The sequence below is a fragment of the Lactuca saligna genome, chromosome 9 (genome assembly GCF_052625555.1).
Source record: "Lactuca saligna cultivar CGN05327 chromosome 9, ASM5262555v1, whole genome shotgun sequence".
In the NCBI taxonomy this organism is placed as follows: Eukaryota; Viridiplantae; Streptophyta; class Magnoliopsida; order Asterales; family Asteraceae; genus Lactuca; species Lactuca saligna.
The window spans coordinates 192,695,183-192,707,594 of NC_136425.1; the positions used below are offsets into that span (position 1 = coordinate 192,695,183).

At 34.6% G+C, this 12,412-nt stretch overlaps 1 pseudogene; it reads left to right on the forward strand.

The window, feature by feature from the left end:
* The first annotated feature begins 8,428 nt into the window (after window positions 1-8,428).
* On the forward strand, window positions 8,429-10,935 carry LOC145017071 (uncharacterized; annotated as a pseudogene).
* Window positions 10,936-12,412: the final 1,477 nt, after the last annotated feature.

Below are 12,412 nucleotides of genomic sequence, written 5' to 3' on the forward strand. Positions count from 1 at the left end.
GATATGATTATCAAAAGGTATGTAGAACCCGTTTTTTTTTTATGGATTGGTTGTAAGACAATGATATTGTTTTGTTTTGATCAACACTGATTTTTGATAAATTGTTAATTTCATCTAGTTCTAATTTCGATCTTATTCTGAGTTTTATAGGTTAGCGAATTATAGAAAATGATGGTCCGATGTTGTTTCGTTGAAGAAGATGCCTTGAGATTTCGATGTGCACACAAATTTCGATGTGAAGTATTATCGAAAGAAGTTCTTGATGGTTTCGATCTCGAATCAAATTTCGGTGGTACAATTATGTGATTTAATTTTAATGGGTTAAATGATGGAGAGATTTCGATTGAGATGGTGCTTTGATCTTGAGATGCTTCAAGACATTCGTTTCGTTTCAATTCAAAGTGTAGATGATCGAAATGGATTTTCAAATTAATAAAGAGAGTACATGCTTCATGTTGTTGCTTTCGATTCGTGGTTAAACTTGTGACATCCGTTTTCAGGTATCAATATTTTAGCATTTAATTATTTCAAGTTTGATGTTTGGGGATTTATGACTGATTGTGGTGTAGTGGTAGAGACCCGACACGGTACGACCACATCATTTAAGTCGCGATGCAATCAGGTGTTGGTTGTGGTGTGGTGGCGGCTGGGATCAAAACCCTATACCTCTGGCATTGAGCCTTATTTAAGCAAACCTTATTATTAGGGTCTCGTTTCATTATAACGTCCCAAACTTTCAAGTCGGGTCACCACCAGATGAGAGACAGGGATAAGGATATCCAGAAGATGACCTTTAGGGCTCGTTATGTCCATTATGAATTCATGGTGATGCATTTGGGCTCACCAATGCACTGGCAGCGTTCATGGACCTCACGAACCATGTGTGCATGTCGATGTTGGATCAGTCACTGATTGTGTTTATTGATGATATTTTGGTCTATTCTAAGATCGAGAAGCAGCATGGGGTGCACTTGAAGGAGGTTCTTGAGACTTTAATAAGGAGAGGCTTTATGTCAAATTCTCTAAGTGCGACTTTAGGTTGCACGAGGTTCAATTTTTAGGGTACCTCGTCAATCAGGATGATATCTTAGTTGATACAGATAAAACTGAGGTTGTGATGCGATGGGAGGTTCCAAGGTCTCCATCTAAGATTCAACGTTTCTTTGTGTTGTTTGGGTATTATCAGAGGTTTATCCAGGATTTCTCAAAGATAGTGGTACCTTTGACTCAATTGATGAATAAGGCATTTGCTTTTCATTGGGGGCCTAAGCACCAGTTGGCATTTGAGGATATGAGGCAAAAGTTATGTGAGGCATCGGTTTTGACCCTTCCTGAGGGTGATGAAGATTATACGATGTAACACCCCGACTCCCAGCTTGGAAGGTGATTTTCAAGAAGAAGACTTGAAGTATAAGAGGAGTGGTGCAAGAGAAGCTAGTGGATCTGACCCTTCTGCTTATTGGCATCAGTTTGAAGGTAGTAGAGTATGTGGAAGTGATTTAAGAGTTTGAGCTTATCGCTTCAGTTCGACAGTTGTGAGGTGAGTTTTCCTCACTATACCAAGGGTCTAAGGCACCAAGGCCGACCCTTTTGGATTGTTATCCTGATATGTTATATGCTTGAGTATTGTATGATTTGTTAGATCGGTATCCTGGTAGATAGGATGGTATATGTTGTTATGATCCATTATATCAGTATCCTGGTAGATAAGATGTTATATGTTGCTATGATCCGTTAGATTAGTATCCTGGTAGATAGGATGTTACTATGTTGTTATGATATGTTAGATCAGTTTGTCTGTCCATAGATTGTTATGTGATTAGTTGATATATGTGCACATGTTTGATTAGTGGTTGAGGCTTATCTGCTTTGTGTGAAAGCCAATAGACTTGGGCATTCCAACCCGATTGTTGTGGGTCATGAGTATTCCATCCCAAGGATGATTGGACTTGTAGTATGTGGGCATTCCAACCTGTTGGTTGTGGGTCTGGGGTATTCCATCCCGAGGATTATTGGACCCATAGTATGTTGGCATCCCAGAAACACCTACCTATATTTGTCTCAAGCTTCGGGCTTACAGTTTTAGATTTGGTTTCAGGTACTTCATATGATCGTGGGAAGGAAAAGGCGTGATCGTACAACTCCTCACATTTACTACTTTGTTTCTGGGATACTCTTATATTATACTATTTTGAAAACAAGTTTTGTAATAATTAATGGTTTTGAAATGTTTTGAAAAAGTTTAAATTTGGCATGATTTTGAGGGTGTTACAAGTTGGTATCAGAGTCTTGGTTTGAGTAAATTGGAGGAACACTGTGTGAATCCAGCCTCAAATCAAGGAAAGATTTTCAAAATGATTTTAAATGGTTTTCAAAATAAGTAAATGAGGATGCAGAGTATACGATTAGCCGGAGCTAGTAAGTAGACCCCAAAATACCATGCAGCTATTTGATTATGTGATATGTTAGAACAACATGCTAGTACTAGGCTACGGATCTTCAGGAATTGCATGATAGAATTGTTAGATTATAGCCTAGGATTTTCCTTATATGAAATTGACATCATTATTGTAGTTTCTTAGTGTATGCATCACGACCATACATAATTAAGACCTTATAGCATGAGAATGTTTGGTTTGACCTTATTTCCAGTTCTTAACTGATGAAGGGCTTAGGGTAAGATCATGTATTCGAAGTCTACAGGGTCCAACATTATATATGACTAGTATACACTAGTGTTGCAGGGTTGGTGTAAGTTTCATGGATGGGTGGGTTGTGTGAGGTTGGTAGGTCAGTTATAAGATAGTTAGCCTTCCTCTAGGGGTGAGGATTGAGCGACCACCATGTATATGTATATTGTTAGGGTGTTGTGGTGATACTTGAGACAAATATAGGTAGGTGTGGAAGATAGTATGGGCCCGTTGTTAGATGTATTTCGTGCATCCATTTTGTAGTTTTACTCCATAAAAGTGCATTGCATATAGGCTTAAACTCATGCATTTTGCATGTTTTTTCGGGATTTTTCATGAGGCAATTTCGTTCACACATTTTTGTGATATTTCAAGGACTTTTGGAGGTTAGATATTGTTGGAGGAGGTAAATAAGAGTTGCGGACAAAATTTCGGGACTTGCGGAGCACCAAGGAGCAAGATATCAAAGAAAATAAGATTTTAACTTTACATAGATTTACACGGCCGTGTAAATGGAAGTCTTGCGTTTACACGCCCGTGTAAACGTAGATTTCTGCGCAATGTATTTTTGCGTTTATGCGGGCGTATAAACGACAATGTTAATTTACGTGGGTCGTGTAAATGTAAATTCGGCTTTTAAAGTAGTTTTTCACCATTCTTAAAGGGGGGGGGGGGACCGATTTTTTTTAAGATGGAGTCGATTTTGGAAGGAGAGAAGACGATTTTCTGGAGGATTTTGGAGTTGATTAACACTTGGGAACATTTGATTTCATTTTGTAATAACTTTAATTTCATTTTCTAGATTTGTGATCTTGTTCTAGTTATGAGTGGCTAGAACTCTAGATTCTCCAACTTTATGTCTTGACTTCTAGTTGTGATTTCAATCATATGACTTGATGTTTTCTTTCAGTTTTCTATTTTGTGAATTTGATTTTGTTTCAATCTAATGTTTGATTCTAATTGTGATTCTTATTGGCCATTTGAATTAGGGTTAGATCATTCAAGTTATCTAATTGCAAAATTCGTAATTGTTTTGTAAATTCGACTATGTAACAAGCACTAAACTGATTTCTATTGAATGAATTTAGTGTAAATCTTATTCACACATTCTTATGCTCCCAAGCTTATGAGGAGTATTGAGTGTTGTTGGGAGCATTCACATAAATTTTAATGCAATCTTTCAACCTAATTCTAAGAGCTTGTTTAGACTAGATTGGTAAGGTTAGGAATAATAAAAGAGCTTATTTTGGTTAATCAATGTGGTGAATGAGAGGTGTTATAGCTTGTTAGCATTTCCAAGTACCAATTTAGATAGAATTGAACAAATATCATTTCATCCTTGGAATCACATTGCTAATTTGTCTTGCATGGAGTTGGAGTCCTTACAAACCGTGCATCTACTTCATTTAATCAATCATTTATGTATTGCTTTATTCTATTGTTTAAATCATTGCTTATAAATTTCCCCCATTTTGTACCTTACGCAAAAAGGTATAAGCACTTGTCCCGTGTCTCTGTGGATCGACCCTTCTTACCTTGTATTACATTTTTAGTGCAAAGTAAAGTGTTTTGTAGTCATTTTGTACCCCTTTATTTGTTGGGTTTTATACGCCTAACAAATTGGCGCCATTGTCGGGGACACGATTGTTAGGAGTGTCAAATCCAACAAATGATAGGGGTACGACTGACTCCAAATACACTGCTTTAATGCACTAAAAAGTAGTACAAGGCAAGCAGGGTCGAACCACAGAGACACAGGATAAAAGTCTATACCTTTTTGCGCAAGGTACTTTGGTCACAAAGGGTGATTTGTTTGCAAAAGTCAAATAATGAAAATAAAAATAAACTTTGAAACATGCAGAAAATGAAATAGATTTGTAAACAAGTTGTAAAAGTGCTTCCAGTTCAAGTTCTCAATGTTGTCATTTAACCTGATTATGACTTGATGTAATTTGTGATTGTTATTCTAAGTTGGTACTGAAAGATATTAACATGCTCTAATACATCTCGCTTGCCAAATTATCTATCCAAAACACGCTCTTTGACTAGACCTAGCTTTACTAATTCAACCTAAACACGCTCTTAGATTGTATTGAAAAACTACATTAAGTTTTGTACAAGCTTCCCAACAATGTCCATTTCTTCTCATATGCTCGGAAGTGTGAAAACATATGATAAATGTTCTACAATAAGAAAACCTATTGCTTGTTACCAGTCATTAACTTTGTAAAATGATTAGGTGCCCTAAAAGTTAATTAACTACACAAAAATTCAATTCATGAAAGTGGCCAATCAAACACAAATCAAATTTAAGGATTCTAGTTTAAACAAAAACATAATCACTAGAATAAAATCACAAATCAAACATCAATCACATGTTTCAAGTCAAGCAATCAACATGTTTTGAAAAAGAACTAGAAACTAGGGTTTCTTAGCCATACATGGCTAAGAACAATTCAAACAAGTATAAAGATGGATTGGAATGTTTAATCCTTACAAAAATGAAATCAAAAGTGTTTGTAATGATTAAGTCTTCTCAAAAGCTCCAAAAAATTTCCTAGAATCGCCCAAGATTTCCCTAAACTGCTCCAAAAACCGTTCTCTATGAAATGGCGACATCTTACTTGTTTTATTAATGTCCACGTGCTTTCCATAAGGCCATGCGTTTTTAGCATGACCATGCCTTTTTCCCATGTGTTTTTGGCATGGTCATTTGTCTTGACCATGTGTTTTTAGCATGACCCATGCTTTTTACTAAAAGTCCAATAAGTCTCCACTATTGGCTCCATCTTCAGTCTAGCTTCACCATGAGTCATGTTGCTCTAAATATAAGATGAGAAAAGATAAACACGGCCTGTGTCGGTGTGAGATGAACCATGCTTCAAATGTAGTCCTTTGTTATAATGATAATGCACAATGACTCAGGTTCCGTCTTCTTGTTATCTTCCATTGCATGACCGGTTCATCTTCTCTTCATGCTCCAAAGCTCCATGCTCCATGCATCCAAGCTCCATGCTCCATAATGCCTGCAAAATAAATCAAAAATAGTGAAGTACCATACATTCTTAAAGAAATATGCAATTGCCCTAATAATTAACTAAATTCAAGAATTATGAAGTAGAATGCTATGAAAGGACGGAAATAAACATGCAAAATAGGTGCATAAAATTCACCTATCAAACCTCCCCAAGCTTAGACCTTTCTTGTCCTCAAGAAAGAACAAAATTAAGAATCACCTTAGAGAAGACGATAGGCGACTAAAAAGAAACTAAGATGAAAAGAATGGAAGGAATGAAAAGGTCTAAATGGAATTAAGAATGAATGCATGAAATAAAAGAAACACTAATGAAAATAAAATATGTATAAAAAGATTTTTTTTTCAAACATTAATGCAATAAACAAAACCAAACGAACAGATTCAATCTAGTTAACTTCATTATGTCATACAGTCGAAGATGTACCTGTCGTGCCTTGAGATAACTTGGCATTAACCCCACAAAGATATATAACATTTAAAACAAGATTTTTAGCCACTCCCTAACACAACTCAACAAAATCAAAAGTTACAACACTTGTTCACTTTTATAGGTATAGGGTTAGTACATGAAACAAATTATGGTCCTCTCTCGTGAAAACATGTGATGCAAAATATGGTCAATCATTTTCATTTTACAAAACATGACAATGACCGACTCCAGTTATTTGTTGACTAACAACACTCTTTTTCTAAAAAAATATTTTCTAAAAATTCCGTAATATTTACCCAAATTGGTTACATGTTTCAAACCATTTACACCAATCAAAGTAGTTTATAGTCAGTCCCAATGTTATAAGTTCAAGTCCAAGTCCAAAGGAATCTTTTGGAAGTCAAGCATTTTTCCTAAACATATTATTCAATTAAACTATAAACATAAATATATACAAACTATCTAATTATATTTTTCTACAAATAAAGCTCATGACTTTCTTTGAAATCCATGTAGCGGGCTTCCAACCAACACATCCAGAACAAATGACCTTGGTGTGCTAAATTTAAAGAGATCCCTAGGGTTTACTTGCCCGAACCTCAAAGGCCACAGATTAGCTTTATTTGAATATCTAAACATATATATATATATATATATATATATATATATATATATATATATATATATATATATATATATATATATGTTATTGTTAAGTTTGTGACTTTTTATGGAACCCGTGTAGCGAACTTTCAACCCAATCAGTCCTAAACAATACAACTTTAGGCAATTAGGTGTAGAACACCCCTTGGGGTTTACTGATTCGAGTCCCAAAGGTCACAGATTAACTTAATAATATTTTTATTTTTATTTATTTTATTATTTATTATTTATTATTTATTATTTTTTTATTTGCTAGGCTTATTTCCTTATGACCCTGTTCCCGAGAGGAATTTAAGGAGCGATTTGGAGAGAAAGGGAGGGAATTAGAGAGAAAGTATGTGTCGATCATGTTCCCGAGTTAATTGGTTGGAATGATTCAGAAAGAAAGGAAAGGATTTGGGAGGATTAACTTCTCTCCTAATGTTCCTCCCAAATTGGAGTGATTCGGAGAGAAGAGAATCCGTGGGGAGATACATTTCAACGTATTCCCAATATACCCCCTATATAGCGACTTCTTCACACATACAACACACAAGAGACGTCTCTTCCCACATCTGCATACCACGAGCGACTCTTGCAATCTGCTGCTATAATGTTTCATCTTCTTCACTCCAATTTTCTCCATTTTTTCTACTTCATTGCTTCCATTGTACACTGTGTTCCTGTTTTTTTTTTTTTTTTTTTTCTGCTTTAAACAATTTTCCTGCTTCATTTTTTTACTGCTTCAAGATATGGGAAACAATTACATACGTTCAGATCAAAGAGAATGGAAATCTTCTCTATTCTGTGTTAACAGATAAATAATTATTAGATCGGGGTATTTTGGTAAATAGATGACATGGGCATACCTATTTTCACTTGATTCTAACTGATCAAGCAACTCATTTAACTCTTTAATGGTTAGTCCTCCAGAAATCATTCCCTGCCTTCTTTGATGAACCTGTTCAAAGTTATCTTGAAGATTTAAAATACATATCTTAATATTAAACTTCATGAAACTGCATGTTTTGTTTGGAATAGATAAACAACTAAAGCTATGTTGTCTTTTGTTCCAAAGCAACACTAACACCAATCATAAATTTGAACAATCAACCTGTTATAGAAAAAGGCCGAATTCATAAATTCATGTTTTTTTGATAGTGAGTGTTGATTTGTTTTGGATGAAATTGTTTAGTATAATTTTGCTTATTTGACCTCCTTTTTTATGTAATTACAACAATTTGCATAAGTTGTTGGATTTTTTTGCCCTTGGTTGTATCTTTTTTTCTTGGTCTATTTTACCCTTGGTTGTAAATGAACAATTTGCATGATTTGTGTTTTTATTAATGCTGGTTTACCTACATTATATAAAAGTAAAACATATTAAATTGATTTTAATATGTATTGATTCAAAATCATTCAACAACTATAAAGGTAATTTATTATTATAATAGTATATAATAAAATAAAACAATTTAGATTAATATATAATAAAATAAGACAATTAGATTAATTTATATAACACTTACATACAATAGGTAACATTTTTCGATGTATAGTGAGCTACAAACACCTGCTCAATTTCTCAGAGTCAGGCAAAGACAAGTAATTCATCTGATTTGCTTGTTGATGGCCATTTTGACACATCGTGCCCTTGCCAACACAAACTGTCCCAAATTACCTTCTAGAAAGCTTATTTTAAAGCGACGACGTATACGTGAACAGTTGCTACACGACCTTTCAAATGGGGGACAATGCCGTGAACTTATCCGTATGAGTGAGCAGGCTTTTCAGAAATTGTGCACTGTCTTACAACAAGTTGGTGGTCTTCGAGCTACTCAACGCATGTCCATTGAAGAGCATGTTGCAAGATTTTTGCACATTGTCGACAATGATTTTAGAAATCGATTTGTGTCTTGGCTATACCGTTGCTCTAAATCCACTACAAGTAGGTGCTTCCATAGAGTTCTCCGAGCAATTATATCACTGGAAAGTCATTGTACTCAACAACCAAAAGGTGACGTTGTACAAAAAGAAATTCAGGAAAAAAAATGATTTTATCCTTACTTCAAGAATTGTATAGGTGCAATTGACGGGACACATGTTCGTGTCAAAGTACCTACCAAAGATGCCCCTAGATATCGTGGTCGCAAGGGATACCCTACGATAAATGTCTTAGCTGCTTGTACGTTTGATTTAAAGTTTATGTACATTTTAAGTGGCTGGGAGGGTACAACATCAGACTTAAGGATACTAAAGAATGCACTCACTAGAGAAGATAAACTAGTAATTCCAAATGGTAATTTTTTAATACCAAAATTAGTCTTATGTGTAATCTTATTTTAATACATAACTAATTATAACTTATTTGTAGGCCGATACTATTTGGTAGATGCTGGTTTGCCTCATACAACTACACTAATGGCACCATATCGTGGTGTCAGATATCATTTGAAGGAGTATTCTGCTCGGGCCCCTGAGAATGCAAAAGAGTTGTTTAATCTCCGGCATGCTTCATTACGCAACGCTATAGAGCGGACATTTGGTGTTCTAAAGAGAAGGTTTCCTATCATTAGAAGTACACAAGAACCTTTTTATTCTTGTGAAACAGAGTTAGACATTTTCTTGGCATGTTATATTTTACATAAATTTTTGTTAGAAGAAGATCGAGACAAAAATCTTGAAGATGAGGTCCTACATGAGATGTTAAATGAACCAAGAGAGGAAATGCGCCATAATATAAAAGAGACAAGTGAGAGTAATGTTGTGGCAGAGCGAATAAGGAACTTAATTGCAAATCAAATGTGGACTAATTACTTGCCAAATCGAAACAATGAGATAGATATGTCAATGTAGCAACTAGTTTTTATTATAGCATTTCAATTTGATTTTGTATGGATCTTTTGTGTTTGACTTGATTTTGTATGAATCGTTAGTGTTTTGACTTTATTTGTGTTATTTATCTTTTGGAGATGTTATTTACTCATTATTTGTACATCCTCTAAGTATGTATTTTTTATGTTATCAATGCATGGTTTGATTATTTATGATGTTATGTAGGTCAAAATGATGAAGGAAGAACAAGTTACTAAGAAAGAACAAATAAAGTGGACAGATTCGATGGATTATTGTTTTATTCAATCTATGATGACACAAGATGAGAAATGATTAAGGATTAGTGGGAGCTTCATCCCACAAGCGTACAACAACATGGTGGAGGAGCTTAATCAAGAGTTTGGGAAGAGTTTAACAAAAAATCATTTAAAGAATCGTTTGAAAACTTTAAAATTAGGTTTCTCGCAATGGTATGACATGTTTCGCGGAACTTCATTGAGTGGGTTCGGTAGGAATTCTGAAACACAACTAATTGAAGCGGACGAGGAAGTGTGGGCCAACCTAATTAATGTAAGTTTCTTTTATTGCATGTTACTTAGTTTTTATACATTTATGTTATTTTTCTTAACAATAATTGTATTTGGGATTGTGTGTTACAGTCAAAGCCAGATGCAATTTCATTGAAGTCCAAAAAAATACCAAACTACAATGAAATGATAGCTTTGGTTGCAAAGGATAGGGCTTCGGGGGTGCATGCTGAAACCCCGAAAGAGAAAAATGCCCGATTGAACAGAACTAGGGATATAAAAGTAGAAACACTCGAAGAAGTGGATAAGTTACTAGCAAGAAATGACATAACACTTGAGAAACAACAAAAAAATAATGAAGATGATGATGATGAAGGTCTTGATGATATTCAAGTGTTATCTCCTACATGCTTTTCACCGGTGCAAAATTCAAGTTCTAAGAAGTACAAAAGTAAAAAAAGGAAACATGAAATTGAAGATGAAGATGAACTTGAAGCTGAACCTGAATCGTTTGAAAAGGTTATTATGAGTGCAGTTAAAGATGTGGCTTCTGCTATGAGGGAGGGTAACAAAATATTCGAAAACTCTCATCATCGGGTTTATACTGGTGATGAAATTTATAAAGAGTTAGATCCAATGGATTTGGAACCCGATGAATTATCAGAAGATCTCACGTTTTTGTCGAGAAATCAATCTGATGCGGGGACATTATTTAGAGTTCCATTTAAAATACGAAAAAGTTTGTTGAAAAAAATGATGGGGGCAAGTAAATGACTTACTTAGGATGATAGTTTTTTGATTTTTTTTATCAGTTTGAGTTCATGCTTTTTGGTTTTTGGTTTGAGTTCATACATTGAAATTTGTTTGATTATTCTTGTATTGACTTTAAATTGGTTTCTTATAATTTTTTTTTGATTATTCATACATTTATGTTATTTTTGGTTTGGGTATATTTTCCCTTCATATTGGTTTTGTTTGAAAACGTTATGCAAATGAAGAACATACTAGAATTGTGATTAATAATGAATTATGCATTAATGATTTTTGTATAAATAATCATGTGAAAAAAATAATTAAAGAAGTCGTGATGTAGGCAAAAGTTGGCAAAAAAAAAATAGTTTGGGCATAATTTTGTTTTCAAGAGAATCGTATGGTATATATTTGAAATTATGGAAAAAATGTGATAAGGGTATAATTGTCCATTTTTAGTTTTGATTTCTTTTCCTTCCAACTCGGGAACACAAAAAACAATAATTTTCCTTTCCTTTCTCTCGAACTCGGGAACAACAAAATACACTTTCCTTTCATTTCCATTCTTTTCTTTTCTCTCCACATTTATCTTCTCTTCTTTTCTTTCCTTTAAATGAAACTCGGGAACAGGGTGTATATCTTCGTCCTTGACTCTTTCTATTGTTGGGACATCTCACAGTCTATTACCGTGAAAGACTTCTAAGACATTTTCGGGGGACTAATGTAAACACGTAAAGACCCGTAAGTATAGTTGGAAACAATGTCTCCAAGTAGGGTATTTAGAAGGGAATAGGTAGAAAAGGCTTTTTAGAGCGCTGGAGAATTCGAGTCACTGAAATTTAATATTCGTTTTATGGCTCTTTTGAATTTGGAGTTCGGATATGAATGAGCACTAACTACTCATAAGACCGGTCGTGTGTTCCACGGGCTAAACTATATTTGTTGTTATGCTTCGGTGTTGATGACCTTATCATTTTTTTGTTTTGCACAAGTAGCTTCGGGAGACATGTTCGTGTGATTTTATTGCTTCAAGATTTTTAATGAAAAATGAACAAGTTCTCATCTCAATCCACGACTAATTTACCACTTCAACTTATTCAATATTTTTTTGATAAAATGCATGTGGAAACTAGAACCTAATTTACAAAGACCCCTCCCCAAGCTTAAGATTTAGCATCGTCCTCGATGCTCGGAGAGGGTAGGGCAACCTACTGACCACGAATGTATAACTATTTAGATCATATAAATGGATTCTCAACAGTTCTAGTCAAACAATCTTAGGATTCATGCATTAAACTTGAGATATGGAAGGAATGTACCATTCAAATGCTTGAATTTGTGATGTGTACTTGACTATTTCACGTCATCTTCAACCTCAAGAAAAGTTGAGCTCTTCAATGGTGGAATACACAAACGGATGTAAAAGCTTCCCCTCTTCTTTACAAAACACCCCCAAGCTTGCTCTTAAAACCCTACAAAAGAATTTTGAAACCTAATGCAA